The sequence below is a fragment of the Moschus berezovskii genome, chromosome X (genome assembly GCF_049115385.1).
Source record: "Moschus berezovskii isolate FMDL1 chromosome X, NW_MosBer_1.0, whole genome shotgun sequence".
Taxonomy (NCBI): domain Eukaryota; kingdom Metazoa; phylum Chordata; class Mammalia; order Artiodactyla; family Moschidae; genus Moschus; species Moschus berezovskii.
In genome coordinates, this window is record NC_142488.1 from 143,504,645 (window position 1) to 143,520,100 (window position 15,456).

Here is a 15,456-nt window from a genome sequence, read left to right on the forward strand (position 1 = left end):
ACTTATGAATTTAGTATGGTGTCTAGGAGTACCCTGTAGCTTTGTCCGTGGGTCCAAGTCTCAAAATCTCTTACCAGCAATAAACTCCACAACATGGGAGCAGCCCTTTCCCCCAGGGACCTCATGATATGCTTGACAAGTGTCATAGGTTTAATTGTCATGGCTCGGACAGTAAAGAATCTGCCTGTGATGCAGAAGACCCAGGTTCAATCCCTGGGTTAGGAAGTTCCCCTGGAGGAGGGCATGGCAACCCACTCCAGTATTCTTGCCTGGAAAATATCATGGACAGAGGAGCCTGGTGGACTGCAGTCCATGGGGTCGCTAAGAGTCAGACACAACTGAGTGACTAACACTTTCACTTTTCACTTCAAATATGATATGTTGAAATCCAAACCCCTAGTACAGCAGAATATGACCTTATAAGGAGGTAATGTTTTTATAGACATAATGAAGTTAAAATGAATTCATTAGTGTGGGCCCTAATCTAATAAAGTGGAAAATTGGACACAGACACAGACAAGCACACAAGGAGACACCTGGAGCAGACAGCCATCAGCAAGCCCAGGAGACAGGCCTGGAACAGAGTGTACTCTCACAGCCTCAGAAGGAACCAAGCCTGCCACATTTTGATCTCAGACTTTAAGCCTCCAGAAATGAGACAAAAAATTTTCAAGGGCTTCCCTGGTAGCTCAGCTGGTAAAAAAACTGCCTGCAATGCAGGTGATCCTGGTTCGATTCCTGGGTCGGGAAGATCCCCTGGGTAAGGGATAGGCTACCCACTCCAGTATTCTTGAGCTTCCCTTGTGGCTCAGCTGATAAAGAATCTGTCTGCAATGTGGGAGACCTGGGTTCGATCCCTGGTTTGGAAAGATCCCCTGGAGAAGGGATAGGCTACCCACTCCAGTATTCTTGGGTTTCCCTGGTGGCTCAGCTGGTAAAGAATCCACCTGCAATGCGGGAGATCTGGGTTTGATTCCTGGGTTGGGAAGATCCCCTGGAGAAGGGAACAGCTACCCAATCCAGTATGCTGGCCTAGAGAATTCTATGTCACAAAGAGTTGGACACAGCTGAGTGACTTTCATTTTAAGCCTTCTAGTTTGTGAGATGTGTGTATGTGTGTGTGTGTGTGTGTGTGTGTGTGTGTGTGTGTGTTAACAATACCCCTAGAAAACTAATACAGCAGGTAAAGCATATTTTCCGCAAATTCCCTTCCCTGGATTCTGACAATGTGATATATGGCTGTTCAAAGTTACTGAAGTCCCCCTGAGAATTCCTTTCACCTCATCTCTCAGGGTCCCCCCACAAGCAGGCTGTGTTATTGGGCCCCAAGGAGAGTGTCACACTGCACAAGGGGCCTTCATCCCCCTGACCATGCCTGTCTCTTCCTAGTGGGCAGGTTCTAAAAGTGGAAGGAGACAGAGAAGGCTGGTGTTGAAGGGCTTCTTTGTCAATGGGCTCAAAGCACCTTTTTGGAACAGGGAGCGCTTCAAGTGTTCTCAGCTCAGGGACTAGTCACTGGGAGGGGGTCACTTGTCTGATAGTCTTGTCACTGACAAAGGGAAGTAAAATTCTGTGCTGAGATGGAGGAGCTAGTCGAAGGAATTTAGTATGCTAAAGACTTAGTCACATGGACTCTCAATGCTCCCTAATCAATGTCACTTGGCTATTGCTAAGGTTTTACTAAGCCCATTATCAGCTTCTCACCTCCTCTCAGTTCATAATTTTGTGCAGTTAGAGTGCTTATTATGGGAAATACGTACTGTTGTTGGCAGCTAGACATAAAATTATGCTCTGTACATAGTTGGTCAAAGCACCTCTACTCAGCTCATCATGATTTTTCAACTAGTATGAAGCAAATTGCTGTCTGATTATGCTCTCCAGCTCCATCAGTTAAGGGGCCTTTTCCAATCCAGTGTCTAAAGACTTGGCCAAAATAAGTTTTTGTCTAAAAAGATTGGTCTTGAAAAATGAGATAAAGAGTCATTCAGGGTGGTTTAGGGAAAACAATTTATTTCATCAACGTACAGTGTCTTCCTCGAAAATCCTTTCTGGTTTAATTCCACTGCCTGAATTTGTGCAACTCATGCAGCAGTTGGGGTGGCAGTGATGTCATATTGGAAATTAAATCAAATGCATTGGTTTCCTACTGGAGTTCTGGCACCTTTCCGCAAAGGTTTTTGCTTTTTTTCCTCTCAAGGAACTGTCACAGGGAAGCAACATGTCCCTCCTCTGAATTCCAAACCTGGCGAGCCACATGCACCTTGGACGCCTCCATTCAGTTACACCCTGAAATCCTGAAATTCATCCTGTAGAGCAACTGAACAAGGAAAATCACCATCATCTCATCTCACCAAGGTTAGCTTCCCTGCCTCTCCCCAGCATCTCAGGGAGGAGGACCCGCTGACTGGCCAAGCTCTGCAACTCCTTCTTCAACTCCCATCCTCAATAACTCTCCCTTTGCACCCCCATATCAGTGGTCAAAGCCTGTAAACACAGTCTTCTGAGTCTCTTCTACCCTCCCTGCCCTCACTGTCTCTCCAGTAATTGAGTGTTGTTGGGTGGACAAGGAGATACCCATCTGGGATTCAAGTTTGCTGTGGAGGATCCCTGTGATGACCCCATTCATGAGTGGGTCACCTCAAGTTTCTGTATCTTGGCAACAGATGTCAGGAATCACTTTCCCTTTCTCGAGGGGAGGTCTGGGCCAATGGGCAGAGGAGAAGCTCTGCTTTATGTCATGGAAGCAGAAAGGATGGTGTTGGCACATTGTACCTCTTCACCCCTCAGATTCCGGAATTTCACCAGGGGAAGGTAGAGAATGGGCCAAAATACACCCTCATCCTTGGAAGGCATGTCCCACTGTTTTCTGGAGTAAAGTGGGGGAGCCAGGACTGAGCCTAAATTAGGAAGTAGATGGGGTTTGTCTTCGGTGACTCTCACCTTTCTTTATGAGCTTCCCAGGTGGTTCAGTGGTAAAGAAACTGCCTGCCAATGCAAGAGATATGGGTTCAATCCCTGGGTCAGGAAGATCCCCTGGAGAAGGGAATGGCTACCCACTCCAATATTCCTGCCTGGAGAATCCCATGGACAGAGGAGCCTGGCGGGCTACAGTCCATGGGGCCACAAAAGAGTCAGACATGACTTAGCAGCTGAACAAAAACAAACTTTCTTTATTCTGTTCTTGAGAACCCTGGGTATTCAATACCTTTGCACTGGCCTTAGGTGCCCACGACCCTTTCGCTACTGCCATCTCCTCAAAGTAGTCCCGGATCCAAAATCAACTGCTTCACCTCCTCCATCATTCATTCTGTCAGTGGGATGCTGAGTGACATCAGCTAGACAGTGGAAGTCAGCAGGGTGAATACACCCAAGAGTGATCATGGCAAATGTCTGATGACTCACAGCTCAAGCAGGGGCTGGTTCCTATTCAAAGGCTAAGGTATGCCTCTTCTCTTTTTCTTACTCCTGTCGCAGACTTTGACACTGTACTAGAGAAATGTTTGTGACTGATGATGATGGTGTTTGCATAGATTGACCTTATTCCTAGGGCTCTGTGTTTTAGTCTCAGTTCTACCCCAAGAGAATACCAACAAGGAGACAAGCTCTAAAGTAGGGTCAAAGGATCTGGGCTGTCCTGTGAGTTTACTCCTCTTTGAGTCACTAATGAAATGCCAGCCCCAAGGGCTCAGAATTCATGTGATGCTTCTCCCTGCTCCTTGCCCCAGCTACAGTTGTGGATACAGTCCATGGGGTTACAGAGTTGGACACAACTGAGCCACTAACACACATCTTAACACACCACACATGGTTTTCAGCCTCACAAAATGGTATCATGCTGTAAGTGACTCTTCTGCAACTTGCTTGGCTCATTATCTATTCTTGAGACCCATCCATGATGATATATGCACTTTATTTAGTTCATGTATATTAACTACTGCATATTATTCCATTGTATGAATACAGCACAGTGCCTTTATCCATTTTCCTGCTGATGGCCATTTAGGTGTTTCCAAATATTCTAATTTAATTTGTTTGGGTAGTGGCCTGGGTAATTGAGATTTAAAAGCCAAAAAGATAACTGTAATATTGACAAGATTGAGAACCACTGCTTTACTGGATCATGAGATCAATTCTATTAATTGTGCTGAACCTTAAAAAATTAAATAGAATAAAAGTATGAGAGGACTTTGCATGAAGGATAAAATATCCTCAAGAAAACTTTTGCTTCCATTATAAATACACATTGGGTTACAACTTAAAATTAATGCATACTGTGACTCATGACCAAAAAAGATTTCAAAGCACTATTTAGTTTATAGATCTGTGTGTGAAATTGTTGGGTCACAAAATAGATGCATCTTTAACTTTACTGGATATTGCCAAACTGCTTCCTAAAGCGCTTACATAAAATTAGACACTACCAGTAGTGTATGAGAGCCCCGTTGTCCCAATTCCTTGCCAACATCTGATATTGTCAGACCTTTTAAATTTTTGCCAATGTGATGGGTGTGAGATTGTTTCTTGTGGTATTTAGGCATTTTGCAGATGACTTGTATGGTTGAGTACCTTTTAACATGTACATTAATCAGGTTTCCTCTTCTGGGAACTGTCTATACATGTCTTTTGCCCATTAATTTTGTTTTTAGTTTATTGATATATTTGTTATGTATTCTGGATATCAATCCTTTGTCAGATGTTTGCACTGCATGTATTTCCTGGCACTCTGTAGCTTGTCTTTTAAAATGGTATTTGATGCACAGAATTTTTATTTAAATGTATCAATCTTTAACTTTATGGTTTGTGCTCCTGTCTTTTTAAAAAATATATATTCTTACTAGGGAGTCATAAAGATATTCTCCTTTGTTTTCTTCTAACAGCTTTAAAGTTGTGTTTCTCACACACAGACCTTTAATGCCTCTTTGGAGTTTATTTTTTAATGAAATCTTTGTAGATTCCAATGCAATTTTGAGAAATAATTTGGAGACTTTGTATTGGGGAACTGTCCAGAAACTCTGTCCAGTTTCCCCAATAATAACACTTTGCAAAATTATAGTAGTTTTCACAACCAGGATATTGACATGGATACAATCCACTGATCTTATTGAGATTTTTCCATTTATACTTGTGCTCGTGTATGTGTATGTACTTGTGTGTATGGGTGCGTCTGTTGAATTCCGTACAGTTTTATTCCCTGGTCAGGTTCATGTATCCACCATCTTTATCAAGATATTGAATAGTTCTTCCATCATTGTAAGGATCCTTCAAATTGCCCTTTATAATCACACGCATTTCCCTCCAGTGACTACACTATGGTCCCATCCCTAACTCATTCAGTTACTGAGTTGTCTCCAACTCTTTGCTACTTCATGGACTGCAGCACGCCAGGCTTCCCTGTCCTTCACCATCTCCTGGAGTTTGCTCAAACTCATGTCCATTGAGTCAGTGATGCCATCCAACCATCTCATCCCTGAACACCTGGCAACCATTAGTCTGCTCTTCATTGCTGTAATGTTGTCATTTTAAGAATGTTATATAGGGACTTCCCGGGTGGTCCAGCGGCTAAGACTCTGAGCTTCAATGCAGGGGGCCTGGGTTTGATCCCTGTTCAAGGAACTAGATCCCACAAGCCACGACTAAGCCCTGGCACAGCCAAATAAGTAAATAAATAATAAAAATAAATATTAAAAAATATGTTATATAAATGGGTCCATACAGTATGAATCTTCTCAGGATTGACTTTTCACTTGGCATAATTCTCTGGCAATTCATCCAGTTTGTTGCATGTATCTTAGTTCACTCCTTGTTTTTCGTGAGTAGATTCCCATGTTGTGGTTGCTACCTCTGTTTGTTTATCCATTCACCTGCTGAAGGACATCTTGGTTGTTTCCAGTTTGGAACTAATACAAATAAAGCTTTATCAACATTCATGTATGGGGTTTTGTATGAATATAAACTTTAATGTCTTTGGAATAACCGTCCAAGAGTGCAGTTGCTGGGTTGTACAGAAATTACATATTTAGGTGTTTTTTTTGCATATTTAGTTTTACAAGAAATGGCTAAATAGTTCTGTACCATGTTACATTCCTACCAGAAATTTCTGAGTGATCCAGTTCCTCCACATCCTTCCCAGTGTTTGATGGTGCTGCTATTTTCATTCTAACAATTCTGATGGGGTGTGGTGGTATCTCACTGTGGTTATAATTTGCATTCCTTGATGGCTAATGATGTTGAGCCTCTTTTCATGTGGTTTTTGTAATCTGTATACTCTTTTTGGCGAAAATATCTTCATGTCGCTTGCCCATTTTCTAATTGGCTAATTATTTTTTATTGTTGAATTTGAAACTCTTCGTATATGCTAGACGTAAGTCTTTTGATGGATACATACTTCGAAAATATTTTCTTCCAGTTTGCAGTCTTTTAATCCTCTTCACATGGGTTTTTGCAGAGCAGAAGTTTTACATTTTGATCAGGTCCAGTTTGTTGATTTTTCATTTTACAGATTGTCTTTCTGGTGTCAAGTCTAAAAACACTTTGCCTAATCTTAAATTGTAAAGATTTTGTCCTATTTTTTAAAAGTTTTATTGTTTTATGTTTTATATTATGATCCATTTTGATTTAATTTTTGTGTAAAGTATGTAGTTTTGGTCTCTCTTCATTTTTTGCCTATAGATTTTTTTGCTGATTGCTCCAAGTTGCCACCATTTGCTCAAAAGGTTATCTTTCCTCTATTGGATCTATTTTGCAGATTTGCAAAAAATCAATGGATCATTTTTGTGTGCAACTCCTTGATTTTTTAACCTTTTCAGGACTGTGACTGGCTCTGGGTTCCATATACTTTGCCTTAATTTCCTCTGAGATATGTAAAAAGTGAGTCATCATTTTGTAATGATAACCATATTGTAATTAAAAAGGATTTTGCATCAATATCATGTAGTAGGAATTTAACTTGATTATTGCTAGTTTCAACTCTTCAAGGGACTAATTCTAACAATTAAATTAGTCTGAGGCCATAGAGAATCATGAGGTGAATCAGAACTTAAATGTATAAAAATGCAACTTTTTTTTTTTACTTTAGAAGATTAAGAGGGGAAATTTCAAAGCTATCAGATCATAGAAATGTTAGAAGCGAAAGCAGCAGATAGGAGTGTCTCAGCTATGAGGTTCTGCCAGCTAATGAAACTAAATGTCTCTTTTTATTCTATCTGCTAGATGGGCCTTCACTTATATATAGTTATGTTGTCCTACATCATAGTCATGTTCTTAGAAATTTGTGTGCATGTCACCTCCACAGTGTAATGTACTAGAGTGCTCTCTAGACTGGAAGGTGGTAGGTCAAGCATTAAGTCCCAGCTCTGTCTCTAATCCACTTAGCTAGAGACACTGAATTTTGAGGGACTGTCATGAGATTATTGGCAATCATGACCCAGGAGGCACTGGACACATTAGGTACTCTGTACTATTATTAGCAGCACTTTACATGAGGCCTTCCCTGGTGGCTCAGACAGTAAAGAATCCGCCTGCAATGCAGGAGACCTAGATTCGATCCCTGGGTCGAGAAGATCCCCTGGAGAAGGGAAGAGGACATGAGGACCATGGTGGGTTAAGGGTCACAGAGTCAGACACGAATGAGCAACTAACATAGCTTCCTCACTTACATGAGGCAACCAAGGCCCAAACAACAGAAAAAATATAAAAGCCACTATCATCCTGAAGGCTTGTATTTGATGTGGGCATGGGGCATTGTGGCTCTGAGGAGTTTATGGTCAGGAGAGGCTGATATTTTGAAAAGCTTGAGATGTTTTTTGACTAGAGCTTGGAAAATGGAATAAATAATATGGGGTCTGACTGCTCAGTATTATCGGGAACTGATCTATTAAGTAGGCTTACCCATGGTCCAGGCTCAGCAGACTGATGTTCTGCCTCCTTTAGCCCTTGAAGTGAGGTGAAAGTCGCTCAGTCATGTCTGGCAATTTGTGGACTATACAGTCCATGGAATTCTCCAGGCCAGAATACTGAAGTGGGTAGCCTTTCCCTTCTCCAGGGGACCTTCCTACCCCAGGGACTGAACACAGGTCTTCCGCATTGCGGGCATATTTTTTACCAGCTGAGACAAGGGAAACCCAAGAATACTGGTGTGGGTAGCCTATCCCTTCTACAGGGGATCTTGCCAACTCAGGAATCGAACCAACTGAACTATTAGGGACATGAGACTGAGCCATTAGGGACACTAGCGTTACCTCTAGCTCTTAGGACATTGGAAGGAAGAGAAGTGTGACATCTAGTACTCCTTTTCAGTTCAATTCAGTTCAGTCACTCAGTCATGTCTGACTCTTTGTGACCCCATGAACCGCAGCATGCCAGGCCTTTCTGTCCATCACCAACTCCCGGAGTTTACCTAAACTCATGTCCATTGAGTCGGTGATGCCATCCAACCATTTCATCCTCTGTCATTCCCTTCTCCTCCTGCCCTCAATCTTTCCCAGGATCAGGGTCTTTTCAAATGAGTCAGCTCTTCTCATCAGGTGGTCAAAGTATTGGAGTTTCAGCTTCAACATCAGTCCTTCCAATGAACACCCAGGACTGATCTCCTTTAAGATGGACTGGTTGGATCTTGTCGCAGTCCAAGGGACTCTCAAGAGTCATCTCCAACACCACAGTTCAAAAGCATCAATTCTTCGGCGATCAGCTCTCTTCACAGTCCAACTCTCACATCCACACATGACCACTGGAAAAACCATAGCCTTGACTAGATGGACCTTTGTTGGCAAAGTAATGTATCTGCTTTTTAATGTGCTGTCTAGGTTGGTCATAACTTTCCTTCCAAGGAACAAGCATCTTTTAATTTCATGGCTGCAATCACCATCTGCAGTGATTTTGGAGCCCCAAAAAATAAAGTCAGCTACTGTTTCCCCATCTTTGCCATGAAGTGATGGGACCGGATGCCATGATCTTAGTTTTCTGAATGCTGAGCTTTAAGCCACTTTTTCACTCTCCTCTTTTATTTCCATCAAGAGGCCCTTTAGTTCTTCTTCACTTTCTGCCATAAGGGTGGTGTCATCTGCATATCTGAGGTTATTGATATTTCTCCCAGCAGTCTTGATTCCAGCCTGTGCTTCTTCCAGCCCAGCATTCCTCATGATGTACTCTGATTATAACTTAAATAAACAGGGTGACAGTATACAGCCTTGACGGACTCCTGTTCCTATTTGGAACCAGTCTGTTGTTCCATGTCCAGTTCTAACTGTTGCTTCCTGACCTGCATACAGGTTTCTCAAGAGGCAGGTCAGGTGGTCTGGTATTCCCATCTCTTCCAGAATTTTCCACAGTTTATTGTGATCCACACAGTCAAAGGCTTTGGCATAGTCAATGAAGCAGAAATAGATGTTTTTCTAGAACTCTCTTGCACCATGATCTAGCGGGTGTTGGCAATTTGATCTCTGGTTCCTCTGCCTTTTCTAAAGCCAGCTTGAACATCTGGAATTTCATGGTTCACATATTGCTGAATCCTGGCTTGGAGAATTTTGAGCATGACTTTACTAGCATGTGAGATGAGTGCAATTGTGCGGTAGTTTGAGCATTCTTTGGCATTGCCTTTCTTTGGGACGGGAATTAAAACTGACCTTTTCCAATCTTGTGGCCAGTGCTGAATTTTCCAAATTTGCTGGCATATTGAGTGCAGCACTTTCACAGAATCATCTTTCAGGTTTGAAATAGCTCAACTGGATTACCATCACCTCCACCAGCTTTATTTGTAGTGATGCTTCCTAAGGCCCACTTGACTTCACATTCCAAGATGTCGGGCTCCAGGTGAGTGATCACACCATCGTGATTATCTGGTTTGTGAAGATCTTTTTTGTACAGTTCTTCTGTGTATTCTTGCCACCTCTTTTTAATATCATCTGCTTCTGTGTAAGGAAGAATGAAATAAGTCTCCAAAAGTGTAGTGTATTAAAAACAGTATAACCTGTGATTCTGATTACATTCAAATAAAAAAAAAATCTGTGCATCAAATGTCATCTTAGTGGAAAAATGTCAAGCAATATATGGAAGTATTTAGACCACTTATTCCTGACAAGGAGGTAGAGTATGTAAAGAATATATTAAAAAGTCTTATCAATCAAAGCTGATAAACGAATATGTTAAAAATTGAGCAAAAAATAAAAAAAATAGAATCAAGAAATTCACAGAAGAGAGCACCTGAATAAGGTTCAACATCAGTAGTAATCAGGGAAATGCAAGTTAAAAACATATCCCTCATGATTGGCAAAATTTTAAAAGTCTGATAATACCAAATTTTGACTCATATGTGAGAAACTAGAATTCTCAAACACTGCTTCTGATGGTATACATTGTCATAAACACTTTGGAGAGGAATTTGGAAATATTTAGTTGTTTCCAAGGTTATTTCCAAGGTTAAAATACTATTTATAAAATAGATGACTAACAAGGACAGATTGTATGACATAGGAAACTCTACTCTGTGCTCTGTGGTGACCTAAATGGGAAGAAAATAAAAAAGAAAGAGGTGATCTATGTATAGGTATAGATGATTCACTTTGCTGAACTGCAGAAACTAACACAACATTGTAAAGCAACTATGCTCCATTAAAAATGAATTAAAAATAAAATAAAGTGATGGTAAAATCTGAAAAAAAAAGTGTGTAACCTATAATGCAGAAATTACCATGGTAGATATGTGCCATAGAACAGCAGTTCCCCAGACTGCAGAGGCTTCCTAAGAACCTTTCAGGGGATCTAGTAGATCAAGAATATTTTCATAATAATACTGAGGCATTATTTATTTTCTCATGAGTGTACATGGGAGTTTCATGAAGCTAAAGACATATAATATCACAATATATTTGAGAAACAAGGAGGAAAATCCTGTTGTCATCTACTAAAACCAGATGTTAGAGAGATTCAGTTCTATTCAGTCGCTCAGTCGTGTCCGACTCTTTGCGACCCCATGAATCACAGCACGCCAGGCCTTCCTGTCCATCACCAACTCCCGGAGTTACTCAAACTCATGTCCATCGAGTCAGTGATGCCATCTCATTCTCTGTCGTCCCCTTCTCCTCCCGTCCCCAATCCTTCCCAGCATCAGAGTCTTTTCCAGTGAGTCAATTCGTCACATGAGGTGGCCAAAGTATTGGAGTTTCAGCTTTAGCATCAGTCCTTCCAATGAACACCCAGGATTGATCTTCTCTAGAATGGACTGGTTGGATCTCCTTGCAGTCCAAGGGACTCTCAAGAGTCTTCTCCAGCACCACAGTTCGGCGATCAGCTTTCTTCACAGTCCAACTCTCACATCCATACATGACCACTGGAAAAACCATAGCCTTGACTAGACGGACCTTTGTTGGCAAAGTAATGTCTCTGCTTTATAATATACTGTCTAGGTTGGTTGATTAGCAAACAACAAATAATGCCACTCTTCTAATATTTGTCTTTTGCTTTGTAAAACAGAGTTTTTTCCCACTGAAATGTTATTTCTAAATGAAAAAAGAAAATATTTACATTCTTTCACCTTTAATTTCTATTATGTTAAATAGCAGTAGATATAACCCACGTAAACAAAAGCTCTTCGAGGTCCTCACTTATCCATGAGTCTCCAATTGAACTCGTTCACCAAGTGTTTGCTAAGCACTTTCTCAGTGCCAGGCTTGGATTGGGTTCTTAATGGCACAAGGGGGCATTCCGTAAGTGACACACCACACTCCAGCTCCTCTGCCCTGACACACTGGACCTGATTGATTCCTCCAAATGCAGGTGAGTCCACAGAAGACTCGGGCTATTTTGTTTATAGCACTGAAATCTTTGGCTACTTTCCTCCCTCCCAACCCTGAGAAGGTGGAATTCCCTAGTTGTTTCACCATTATGTTACCACTGTGGTCATCTACCAACCTCAGAGCACAGAGCCTAGGAAGACTCCAATTAGTTCCAGTGGCATCTGTGAGCCTAGCTTCCATCGAATAAGTTGCCAAGGAATAGGGGAAAAATGGAAACAGACCACATCTGTGGCTATATTTAATTTCCAGCCAAGTTCAACTAATCCCCACTGTAGAACCTTTGATTTGAATGCTGTTTACTCTTAGCCCATATTCCCAACTTATTTGGGGACTTAAATATGTGCCTAGAGAACTGTGGTTATTAAGACTATGGGACTTTTCACAAACCCCACTACAATACCACTATTTAACTAATCTGAGTACGTGGGCATAAGCGGCCACTGAGAGGACTGCCTGGGGCATTTATGGCTTTTAAAAAATTCATTTCACAGATGTTTGGTTCACCACACTTTTCTGCAGATCTCCTATGTGCCAGATACCAGGAGATGTACTGTACCCAAACATGTGTAAATATGTCAGTGCTATTTTCTTCACCTTATCCTTGGAAGGATTGGGGGCAGGAGGAGAAGGGGACGACAGAGAATGAGATGGCTGGATGGCATCACTGACTCGATGGACATGAGTTTGAGTGAACTCCAGGAGTTGGTGATGGACAGGGAGGCCTAGCGTGCTGTGATTCATGGGGTCGCAAAGAGTCAGACACGACTGAGTGACTGAACTGAAATGAATCCTTGTAATAGCTCTAACAGTTAACAACATCATCTTTGTACAGACCCAGCACATAGATGGACTTCAGTGCTCAAGCTGCTTGGTTGCTGGTTCCCTTTGAAAAATGGAGGATGATGGAAACAATGACAAGAGGGACCTGATCTATGGATATTGTGGGCTCTCTCTCCATGGGTTTCCTATCTTTCCATAATCTCTCTACCTCTCTATCCATCATCTGTATGCATAATTAATAATCTATCAATATGTTTTGATGAAACACACATGTGTATCTACACACGTACATATTTGCATGTTGTTCCCTCATTTGACAGTTCCAAGAATGGGTATTACACTCATCTTCTAGGTAAAAATAAAAGGGTTCATAAACAAAAACTTTGATTAAGCCTCTTGTCTGAAGTTACAAAGCACCTAAGTGGTGGGCCATGGCTTCCTGCTCAGCCTTGCCTGATTTCCAGGAGCTCCCAATTCCATCCAATAGCCTTCTTTGACTCTTCAGTAGCCATCTTCCTTGCATTCCTCTAACTCAAAGAGGCCCAGAATAAAAAAAAAATTGAGTGGGCAGCTTCCTTAGAGCCCACCAGAATCTGCTGTGGGGTCCTCCCTCCCAGCCTTGAAGACTCAGGGAAAATCCACTGTCTACCCTATGACAGCTCTTTTGAAATGGCCCCTGAAGATCATTTCTACCATTACCTGTGTGACTTTGTCTCTTAGTCCCTTCAGAGCTTCAGTCTCCTAGACCGTTGATTGAAAAATTGAATTAATCCTCTAAATTACCTTTCAGCTATGAGATTTTATGATTCCAGATATTTTTTTTAAAGTCAGTTCTTCTCAGTCAAAACCAAAGTACTCTGATCTGCATTTCCAAAACTAGAGAGCATACTTGTGGATTAGCTGATATGTACCAGGCAAAGATATTTGGCAGAAGATAAGCTCTTCACTTCATGGGAAATAGATGGAGAAACAGTGGAAGCAGTGTCAGACTTTATTTTTTTGGGCTCCAAAATCACTGCAGATGCTGATTGCAGCCATGAAATTAAAAGACGCTTACTCCTTGGAAGGAAAGTTATGACCAACCTAGATAGCATATTAAAAAGCAGAGACATTACTTTGTCAACAAAGGGCCGTCTAGTCAAGGCTATGGTTTTTCCAGTGGTCATGTATGGATGTGAGAGTTGGACTGTGAAGAGAGCTGATCGCCGAAGAATTGATGCTTTTGAACTGTGGTGTTGGAGAAGACTCTTGAGCGTCCCTTGGACTGCAAGGAGATCCAACCAGTCCATTCTAGAGGAGATCAATCCTGGGTGTTCATTGGAAGGACTGATGCTAAAGCTGAAACTCCAACACTTTGGCCACCTGATGTGAAGAACTGACTCATTTGAAAAGACCATGATGCTGGGAAAGATTGAGGGCAGGAGAAGAAGGGGATGACAGAGGATGAGATGGTTGGATGGCATCACCGACTCAATGGACATGAGTTTGGGTGAACTCCAGTAGTTGGTGATGGACAGAGAGGCCTGGCGTGCTGCGGTTCATGGGGTCGCAAAGAGTCGGACATGACTGAGCGACTGAACTGAACTGAACTGAACTACCCAGAAGATATAAAAATCTTAAATTTTTTTTCTAAGAATTTTAAAGATCTTATTTTCAGATTTAGCTCTTTAAGCTGCTTGAAGATTGACAGACTTTTAGTACAGTGTTAGGTAAAGCTATAGGGCTTCCCTGGTGGCTCAGGCGGTAAAGCGTCTGCCTGCAGTGCGGGAGACCTGGGTTCGATCCCTGGGTTGGGAAGATCCCCTGGAGAAGGAAATGGCAACCCACTCCAGTACTTTTGCCTGGAAAATTCCATGGGCTGAGGAGCCTGGTGGGCTACAGTCCATGGGGTCGCAAAGGGTTGGACGTGACTGAGCGACTTCACTTCACTTTAGGTAAAGATATACTTCAAAAAAAATTTTTTTTGCCATGTTGCATGGCTTGTAGGATCTTGTTTCCCCCACCAGGGATTGAACCCATGTCCTTTGCCATGAAAACACTAACCACTGGACTGCCAGAGAATTCCCAAGATATATTTTTTAATCTTCATCTTTTATACAAAGATAGTTAGGTGTCCTAGGCTTATATAGTAAATGTACCATCACTTCCCCCACTTTTTTCCATACATGTGGAGAGCTGTTTTCAGTTTCTCCATTTTGTTCTGTCAGTTTGAATTCCCTCAGTTCATTTTTCTTCTTCAAAATATTTTTGTTGTTCTTAACCTTTTACTGTTACAAATTTTTAATAAGATACATAATACAGTTGACCCTTGAAAAAAAGCAGTGGTTAGGCACATTGGCCTTCTACACAGTCTAAATTTATAGTTGGCCCTCCATATCCCTGGTGACTTCCCTGGTGGCTCAGATAGTAAAGAGTCCGCCTGCAATACAGGAGACCTGGGTTCAATTCCTGGGTCAGGAAGATACCCTGGAGAAGTAGATGGCTACCCACTCCAGTATTCTGGCCTGGAGAATTCCTTGGACAGAGGAGCCTGGCAGCTACAGTCCATGGAGTTGCAAAAAGTCAGACACGACTAAGTGACTTTCACTTTCTTTCCATATCCACAATTCCTCTATCCATGGTTCCACATCCATGGATTCAACCAATTGCAGATCGTGTAGTGCCATAGTATTTACTGTTGAAAAATATCTGAGTGTAAGTGGACCTACACAGTTCAAATCCATGCTGTTCAAGGATCAACTCTACATACTAAAGAATATATAAGTTGTTTGTATAGAGTTTAAATTATAAAATGAACACGTAACTAGCACCTTGGAAGTTTCTTTAAACCTCTATCCAATCACATTATTTCTCGCCCCAAACAACCAGAGATAAACACTGTCTTTAA

General features: G+C 41.7%; 1 long non-coding RNA gene across 4 annotated transcripts in view; it reads left to right on the forward strand.

Moving 5' to 3' along the window:
* The window catches only part of LOC148773521 (uncharacterized), a 50,822-nt gene that overhangs the window by 16,932 nt on the left and 18,434 nt on the right, over positions 1–15,456 (forward strand). For 3 of the 4 annotated variants that reach the window (XR_016036902.1, XR_016036899.1, XR_016036901.1), the window contains one exon: positions 2,198–5,886. This is a non-coding gene — a long non-coding RNA (uncharacterized LOC148773521). Of the gene's footprint in view, positions 1–2,197; positions 5,887–15,456 lie in introns of those variants that run through there. The other variant, XR_016036900.1, reaches the window with a different exon arrangement.